Consider the following 8,591-nt stretch of genomic DNA (forward strand, 5'->3'; position numbering starts at 1 on the left):
GGGGGGGAGGTACACTTTACTAAGTCTCAGAGTGAATGAAGTCATGGTCAGTGTTAACCCCGATACACTGCTATAAAAGCTAAGAAATAAACAAGGTTTCCCAATTGCAAAAACAAGTTTTGAAGTTCATTTGAAATTGGTTTCCTAGACCTTCACGCCACGTTTGACGCCTATAAACTCTGTGCAACCAATCAAAGAACCTTGACAAATGTAAGACCAGAGTGTGGAAATCAGGCACAAAATAGTAACGGCCTGATGACGAGGATAATGACCCCTTTCTCTCTTCTTGTGTTAAAGACTTCCACCAAATCAAGCAAAATCACAGTGCAGGCATGCCAGACCACAAGAAATCACGGCTGCTGAAACGCCTGTGTGTAACAGTGCCCTGGTCTTATCAGCTTTTCACCAAAATTACCATCCAGAGGAAGGTTTCTTCAGGGTCATACTGTAACATTTTGCAGCAGAACATGAGAGAATGTTCTGGGTGATCCCAACAGTCACAGTACATGAACTTCCACAAGAACTACCGGCAAATCATTTTCCCCTAATACTGTTCTGGTTCAAATCCACCCACTACCCAGTGGGAAATTGGCAGGCTAAATCCTCAGGGCCATTCAGTCTACTTGGGGCGTGAGGGGGTGTGCAGAAAACCAGCACTTGAATGAACAACCTCCCCCAAGGCCTGGATTTTTCTCCAGCGAGCTGATGACTGCAAAAGGAACAATCTTATTAAGATCTGTATTAGCCCGAGTTCAAAACCAAGGTAAGGAATGCTCCTTAGCTGAGCTAAGGGTACAAATGTACAGGGAGCCCGGGGGAGAGGATGGGGGCAGGGACGCTGGGGGCTGAGAGCCACTGCAAGGCTTGGTGGCTGGAAGATGACAACCATCCTAAAACATGCAAATGCCACAGGGTGGAAGAGAAAAGATGCCAAGTACATGAATAACCGGGCAGCTGACCCAGCCGAGAAGCAAATCCAGGAACACGATCCTCTGTCAAGACTTCCCGATTTCCCTCACAGATCGCTAATACGATTGTAAAGAAAAACAGTAGGAAGGAAGAGAATACCTTGTCTCGACAGAGCGCACCTTTCAGCTAAAGAACTCCAGGTTGTTGTACAAAACCATCCTCACCCTGGAAAGGGGGAGAAACTGAAAGAAAAAGCAGAACACGCCATTAACGAGGCCAGACCCCGACTGCTCTTCCTGGACAGGGACCACAAACACCCCCAAACCGACCCAACGATAGCCCCTAGACTCCGAGGGGAGATAATACAGCCCAGGGATCCCGAAGCCAACAGCAACCGTTGGCAGCCGGCCAGCGGCCCGTGCCTCAGTTTCCCCATCTGTAAATGGGGGAGACCGCAGGCGGAGCCGGTTTCCTGCGCGGCTCTCACCCCGAGTCCTCTCTCCTCCGGAGGTCCCGGTGGCGGTGACCACGCTCCCACGGGCTCGGGAGCCGTCTCAGGAAGCCGGGGGGTAGGGTGGGGAAGCCCCGGGGGTGGGGAAGCCCGGGCTGACGTCAGCGGACTCGGCACCCCGCGGGCCTGGCCCGCTCCGGGCCGGGGCAACTAACGGGCCGGCGCCTAGGGCCCGACGACCGCGGCGGCGGCTGGAGGCACCCCGAGGCCGGGGAGGAAGGCCCGAGGGGACCCAGCCACCAACCGCTCGCCGGCTCAGCCGCCCGCTCTCTCACTCACCTCGGGCGGCGGGGCGGCGCCCCTTCCCCAGCTCTGCTAGCCCGCGTCCGGGTTCAGCCCCGGCGCCNAGAGAGAGAGAGAGAGAGAGAGAGCGGGGGCGAGGGGGCAACCGCCGCGCTAACCAATCGCAGCCCGATATGCGTTTCTGTGCACGCGCTGATTGGGCGTCCCTGTGACAGACCTTCCTCCAATGGCTGCCGGCCCGGAGCCGGCTGAAGGGACTTTCCGCTCTGTCAAGCTCGGTCGAGCCAAAGGGAAAGCGGAGGGGAGGGGCGGAGGAGCGGGGGAGGGGGGAACGGAGAGCTCTGGCTGATTGGGCAAAAGACTGTGGGTGCCGCGTTACCATTGGCTGATACTGGAGCCGGGGCGGGGCGCTTGTGCGGCTCCCTGCCCCACCTCCCAGGCCGGGGTCTCTGCTCTGGGCTTAGCTGTCAAAACTCCTGCAGGGAGTTTGGGGCTGGGGTGGAGAGCAGTCCGGACGCGAGCTGGGACTAGGATTTCAGGATCCCATGAAAAAGCGAAGCCTTAGAACCAGACCTAAGTTTGAATCCTTTGCGCTTTCAATTAGTAGCCTCGCGACTCGAGGATCTCACCATCACGCTAAGCCTCAATATCCTAATCTGTAAAATGGAGATCGTCGTTATGAACTGTTGTGAAGCACCGTAGGTCAAGCTCCTGACACAGAGCAGGAGCTCAGTCATGTTAAATTTCTTCTCCCTCAGATTCGACGCGGGACCTCTGCTATTTCTAAACCTCTGTTGCCACCTATCCCGGTTTGGAGAGACGTCTCTCTAGGGTGGGGAAGAAGGTATTTCCACACGCCGCCTCACTCGGCTCTGCACCCCTGGCCACTAGCCAGGACCTGGGGTGTAGTTAAGGATATTTCAATTAGAATGGAGGTTTCTGATTCCCCAAAGTGCTCAAAATATTTAAGGAAGTGCTTTTTATAATCAGTCCCAGAGCCTTGAAGCATACCATGTCTTGCTGCACTGGATACTCCTGTTAATTAATTCCTTCTCCTTTGACATTTTAAGTACCAATTATAGGAGAAGGTGATTAATACTGAAGAAAGAAGGGGGGGGGTGTTTAATCATGAGAGGGAAAATTTCCCCAGTGGAAAGTGACACTTCTGAAGATTTGGGGAGATTAAACCAGTGACTACATAAAAGAAGTCACATGAGTGATTACTAACAGTCCTGGTAAACAGGCCACCCATCCCCCTCGCCATTACCACCTAGGATGAAATGGACATCTGTTGAAAGCATCAGTCCACTCTTGTCTCTCCTTCATGCATCCTTAGCCTGTGTCCCAAGCCTCGTGACTACACTGCAGTAAAAAACAATAAAACGGAAATCAACAGGTCTGGCCCACGGTCTGGCCTTAGGCGACACTGTTACCTCCCAGATCTAGAGTCTCCAATAAAGTCCTGAGGACTCGGAGGTCACGTTCTGGCTGTCTGGGCAAGAAATTCATCCCGAAGATTGTTCTTGCTTGATCCATATAGTGAGGCAGAAGAATGAGAAGAGGAGATAGAGTGAGAAAGAATCTTTGAGACAGGACGCGTCCCTTTCCCCATTTTATCACACTCTTTACATTCCCTATTTTATTCTCCTGGCACATTCCTCTCCTTTACGTTATCTACTGGCCCCTGAAGGCCAGCTTGCCACCACTGGACTAGAACATCTTCAAGTCCTTTCTGATGATGGCGTCTGGTGCTGCTGAGCCCTCTCCTTCAGTAGGGTTTCCTGCCCTACCCGCAGCTGTTAGAACCTCGCTCAGTCCTCCTGCGACCCATTCCCTGAATCAGACAGTGTCTCGGCCTGACTTCATCCAAGAGATAGTCTTCCAAGCCAGGCCTGATAAACAGGGCTGATCTCAATTACCATCTCCTATCGATTGGTAATGACTGCCCAGAACACTGTGTTGAAAACAATTCTAAAGCTATATTCAAGCTCTCGAGGCAGAGATGTCTGCCAGGGGATGAGAAGGGAGAATAGTGTCATGGTGCTATTATTTGCCGTCCCTGATAAGCCAGCCTCTCATTTTACAGACAGGAGATTAAGGTCCAGAGAGGGAAAATAACCTGCCCCAGGTCACCCAGGAGATGAGCTGAGACCCTGATTCTCCTGATTTCAAGTTAGGGCTCTTCCCAGCTCTGTTTAAACAGACTCCCCAGCTGAAATGCCTGTCTTCTCAGGTTTCCAATCCTCCCTTTGTTTAAGGCCCAGCCAGAATCCACCCTCTTCCAATCTTTGCTGATGGCTCCAGGCCCTGCTTGATCACCCGTGTCTATTCACGACCTCAGCCTGTCCCGCTCAGCCTGGCCTGGATAAACACAACTGCTGGTCGACTTACTGAGCAGGTACCAAGAAACACACAGTGTCCGAGAGAGATGTCACCCTCGCCATCCGGCGGGGAAGGGCAGACTTAAACTGATTATAAGATCACTTATTTAATTACTGAGGTTGGAGTAAGCCTGAGAAGGAGCACCACTCTGAGCACAGAAAGTCACCAGTAAGATGAGGTAGGAAAGATAGCTAGTGGCTGAGAGTGAAAGGGAGCTCTACAGGCAAAGGGAACAAGACTGTGCGTGACATGTTGAAGGAACTGAAAGAGACGGAGCACAGTAAATGTGGGCACAAAAGAGCCTTTCAGGCAGGACCTTGTGAGCCAGGGTCAAGTTCTGGTCTTTAGCTTAAGAGCAGTGGGATCCCGCTGCAGGGTTTTAATAGAGTAGTTAATAATGGTCTCACTTAGCTCTCTTATTGTACGCAGAGGGAACCCAGCAAAAAGCCATTGGATTAAATGGATCTCTCTCCCCCAGGAGCTGGAAACCTGGTCGTATGGTTGGGACCTGTGACTTAGAGTAACACGTCGCCAGGACCCAACCAAACCTTCTTAGTTCTAAGCACTAGTCATGGTTATTTCTCAGCCCCTGTGCCGGGCTCCCCAGATGACTACCACAGACCACCTCCTACTTCCAGCCTCACCCCTGCCTGCTCAGCATCTCCACCCCACATGGCCAGAGGTGAGCTCCTGGTTTCCCTCCACCCCCACTGCAGTCCTTCTGTGCCCCCATTTCAGGAAATGGCAACTTCTGGTTGTGCCTCCCACACGCAGGGCCATTTCTCCACCGCTCCTGTGAGCTGGTGTATTCAGAATAAGCTCTGAACCATGGAGCTACCTGGACCAGGCGTCCCTATGGGCAAGGGTACTCTGTGAGCGCTTTCTCCATCATAGGCCAGCATGGTGTTTCTTCGATTCAGTGCATGACTGGAGAGTCTGACATACCAGTGACATGCTTATCTCTTAGCAAGAGGAAATTCCAGGTGCCACTGAACATTCCGTCCGAGGGCTTTTACTCTGGTCACCCAAAAGCTCTTTTTGATAAAATAAGAGGGATTACTTTAATCATCTTTACCCTAATCCTGCTGAACTATAAATCCATGCTCTCCTGTTTGAGCTATTTGGTGTTATCAATGACAAATGATTTCCGTGGGATTTGAAAAACACACCCACAGAGAAAAGGGGGTCTCATGCTCTTCATCAGGACCTTTGTGCTACATCTGGGATCCTATTTGGGGCAGTAAATACATTAGAAATGATCCCATGTCACAGGAAACTTTCCTCCCTTAGGGAGGAGACACTAATGGCGACAGGAAAAAGGTGATTCGCTTTTGTAATCTCCAACTTCTACGCTCTGCCTCCTTTGAGTAGGTAGATTCTCCATTCAGTTAACAAATATTTGACCATCTGCTATGCAGGAGGCACCATTCTAGACTCTGAGGACTCTGCAGTGAGCATGCCTCCCGTGCGCATGGAACTGGCATTCTAGGGGAAGGAAGAAACACATGTACATCCGGTGGTCTGTGCTGAGAAGACAGTACTAAGCACAGCAGGGGAGACGAGAGAGGTTGGGGACTGCTATTTTGGGTTGATTGATCAGGAAGGACTCCCTTGACGAGCTGATACGTGAACTGAGACCCGCAGTAAATGAGGAAGCAGCCATGCCCCTGTCTAGAGAAGAGTGTCCCTGTAAGAGGAAATAGGCGAGGACAAAGGTCTGAAGCAGTTGGCATTTTCAAGGAACAGCCGAGAAGTGGTGTGGCTGGGTACAGTGAGTGGGAGCATGAGTGGCAAAGGGGAGCCCAGGGAAAACACGGGGGGGGCCAGGCCAGAAAGACACCCGACTTTCACCCTGCATTAGGTTGGGAAGTTCTCAAGAATTTTGACCAGAGCAGTGGCTCACCTGACTTCCCTTTTAACAGGCTCACACCATGAGCCAAGGGCAGAAGCAGGGAGGCTGGTTAACCCTCGATAGAGGGGCAAGGGTGGGCCCCTAAGGAAGTCCTTGTTTCCTGGAAGACAGGGGGGAGAGCAGCGGGTGAGGAGGAGGGGGATGTGCAACTGAAGATGTGAAGAAAGAAGTTGTTCCAAGTGAAAAAGGAAGACAAGGGATTTTCAGGGTGACTGATAAGGGAAGGGTGATACTCAGCAGACTGGGTTTGTGGATTATTCCAGAAGTGATGATACATGGGATTAAATTTAGAGCAAAAAGGGTTGCCTGGGTGGCTCAGTTGGTTAAGCCTCTGACTCTTGATCTCGGCCCGGGTCATGATCTCAGTTTGTGAGTTCAAGCCAGGCGTCAGGCTCTGCACTGACACCACGGAGCCTGCTTGGGATTCTCTCTCTCTCTCTCTCTCTCTCTCTCTCTAATTAAATACACTTAAAAACATATTTAAAAATTTAGAGAAGAAAAAAGGAATCTTGCAGAATCCAAAGATCCTGGATTGTCAGCCTATACAGCTGCGGTCTCTCCCCATGTCATTCTCCAAGGGGAACTAACCTAGGAGGCCCCAATGTCGTTCATGACCTTGCTGTTCACCTGAAACTTGCCCCCCGGGGGCCCAAGCCTGTGTTCCCTGGTGTGCAGGCATTGCCAGAGCGTGCGCCCCCACTGCTGTGTGCTTCGCCCGCTGGGCTGCACCGGTCTCCTGGGTGGGGATGGAGGCGTGAAGGTGTGTTGGCGCAATAATGAAATGATGCTGTATGTAGTCTCAACTCAGCCTGCTTAGAATGTGATTCCACCTCCCACACTTCTGCGGGGTGTACTCGTTCCAGTATCTGGTTTGGGTGCTCTCGTGGGGGGGCGGTGGGGGGGTGGGAGCAACACTCAGATTGACAGTTTTTTTTCCTTCTAGGATGATGCTGAATATAATTAAAGACTGAAGCTCTTTAAAAAAAAAAATTCTCTTGCTCTGGTACCTCCCCCCCTCCCCTCACATCTAAGAATTATATATTCTTAGCCACAAATCAGGGATCTTGTCTGCTCCTGTTCTGGAAGCGATTTCTGAAATCTGCAAAGTGATTTCTGGAAGTCTGCAGACTTGTTCACACATTACCTGCCTGGGTTTGGAATGCTTTTGGTGGAGCTGCAGGACTTCGGAAATTTAAGGAATTTCTACTCCAAGCCATGATAAAATCACATACTCAGGTCCCAGTGGTATCCTTCCCTGGGCTCTCTTGAACTCTTCTTTCTCCATCATCACTCCCTGGGCTGTCATCCAGGCCTGAGGATCGCATCCCCCTTTAGATGTGAGGACTCCCACGCTGCTAAACCTGGCAGTGACCTCTCCCATGGTCACTCACAGCATACCCTTGACTTCGCTTAGGGGTCCCAAACCTGACACTCCAAAACAAGGCTCCTCCTGCTTCCAAGCTTGTTTGCCACCTGTCTTCCTACCTGAGCTCCAGGATGGTGTGTCCCACGTACTCAAGCCAACAATCGAGGAGCCACCCTTGAGCCCTCCCTCCCCCCTCTTCTCTCATCCATTCCATTTTATTTTTTAAATGTTTTTATTTCAGAAAGAGAGAGAGAAAGAGAGACAGCATGAGCAGGGGAGGGTCAGAGAGAGAGAGGGAGATACAGAATGTGAAGCAGGCTCCAGGCTCTGAGCTAGCTGTCAGCACAGAGCCCGACGCGGGGCTCAAACCCACAAACCGTGAGATCATGACCTGAGCCAAAGTCAGACACTTAACCGACTGAGCCACCCAGGCGCCCTACATCCATTCCATTTTAATTCTTTGGGAATCAACTCCTAGAATGTTTCATTCTTTGGGTTTATTTATTTATTTATTTATTTATTTCTAGGAGAGAGAGAGAGAGAGAGAGAGAGAGCATGAGCAGGGGAGGGTCAGAGAGAGAGGGAGATACAGACTCTGAAATAGGCTCCAGGCTCTGAGCTGGCAGTCAGCACAGAGCCCGACTCGGGGCTCGAACCCACGAACCACGAGATCATGACCTAAGCGAAAGTCGGGCGCTTAACTGACTAAGCCACCCAGGCACCCCGCATCCATTCCATTTTAATTCTTTGAGAATCAACTCCTAGAATGTTTCTGAAACCATCCTCTCTCTCCACTTCCACTGATGCCACATTAAAACAGCCACCTGCCCCTCACCTGCAGTAAACTCCTCAGTGGTCTCTCTACTTCCTCTTCCACTCGTGCTACCCCTATGCATTCCAGGCTCTTCTCCATCCAGGAGCAAAACAGGTCTTCTTTACACATAACTGGATCCCCTTGACCCTGCTTCAAACTCTCGCTTGGCTGGCCATTATTCCAAGATCAAGCCCAAACCCTTGACCATGGTCAACGAGGCCCTTCGTGAACTGACCCTACCTGCCTCCATGAACCCACATGGGGATGCGCTCCTCTTAGCTTGCCCTAAACATACCATATTTGTTTTCTGTGGCTGCTGTGACACGTCACCACAGCCTTGGCTGCTTAAAATGACGCAAATCAATTCTCTTACAGTCCTGGAAGCCAGAGTCCAAAACGGGCGGGAACCAAAGCAGGGGCAGGACTGTGCTTCTTCCAGAGGCTGGGGCGGGCC

At 51.4% G+C, this 8,591-nt stretch overlaps 1 protein-coding gene across 3 annotated transcripts in view; it reads right to left on the reverse strand.

The window, feature by feature from the left end:
• The window catches only part of CYLD (CYLD lysine 63 deubiquitinase), a 68,994-nt gene extending 67,228 nt beyond the window's left edge, over positions 1 to 1,766 (reverse strand). For 2 of the 3 annotated variants that reach the window (XM_077751367.1, XM_077751365.1), the window contains exons 1-2: positions 1,700 to 1,766; positions 1,069 to 1,151 (exon numbers count right to left, since the gene is read on the reverse strand). The gene's annotated coding sequence lies outside the window, so the exon portion shown is untranslated. The remainder of the gene's footprint in view (positions 1 to 1,068; positions 1,152 to 1,699) is intronic. The other variant, XM_077751366.1, reaches the window with a different exon arrangement.
• Positions 1,767 to 8,591: the final 6,825 nt, after the last annotated feature.

The sequence above is a fragment of the Crocuta crocuta genome, unplaced genomic scaffold (genome assembly GCF_008692635.1).
Source record: "Crocuta crocuta isolate KB4526 unplaced genomic scaffold, BGI_CrCroc_1.0 scaffold124, whole genome shotgun sequence".
In the NCBI taxonomy this organism is placed as follows: Eukaryota; Metazoa; Chordata; class Mammalia; order Carnivora; family Hyaenidae; genus Crocuta; species Crocuta crocuta.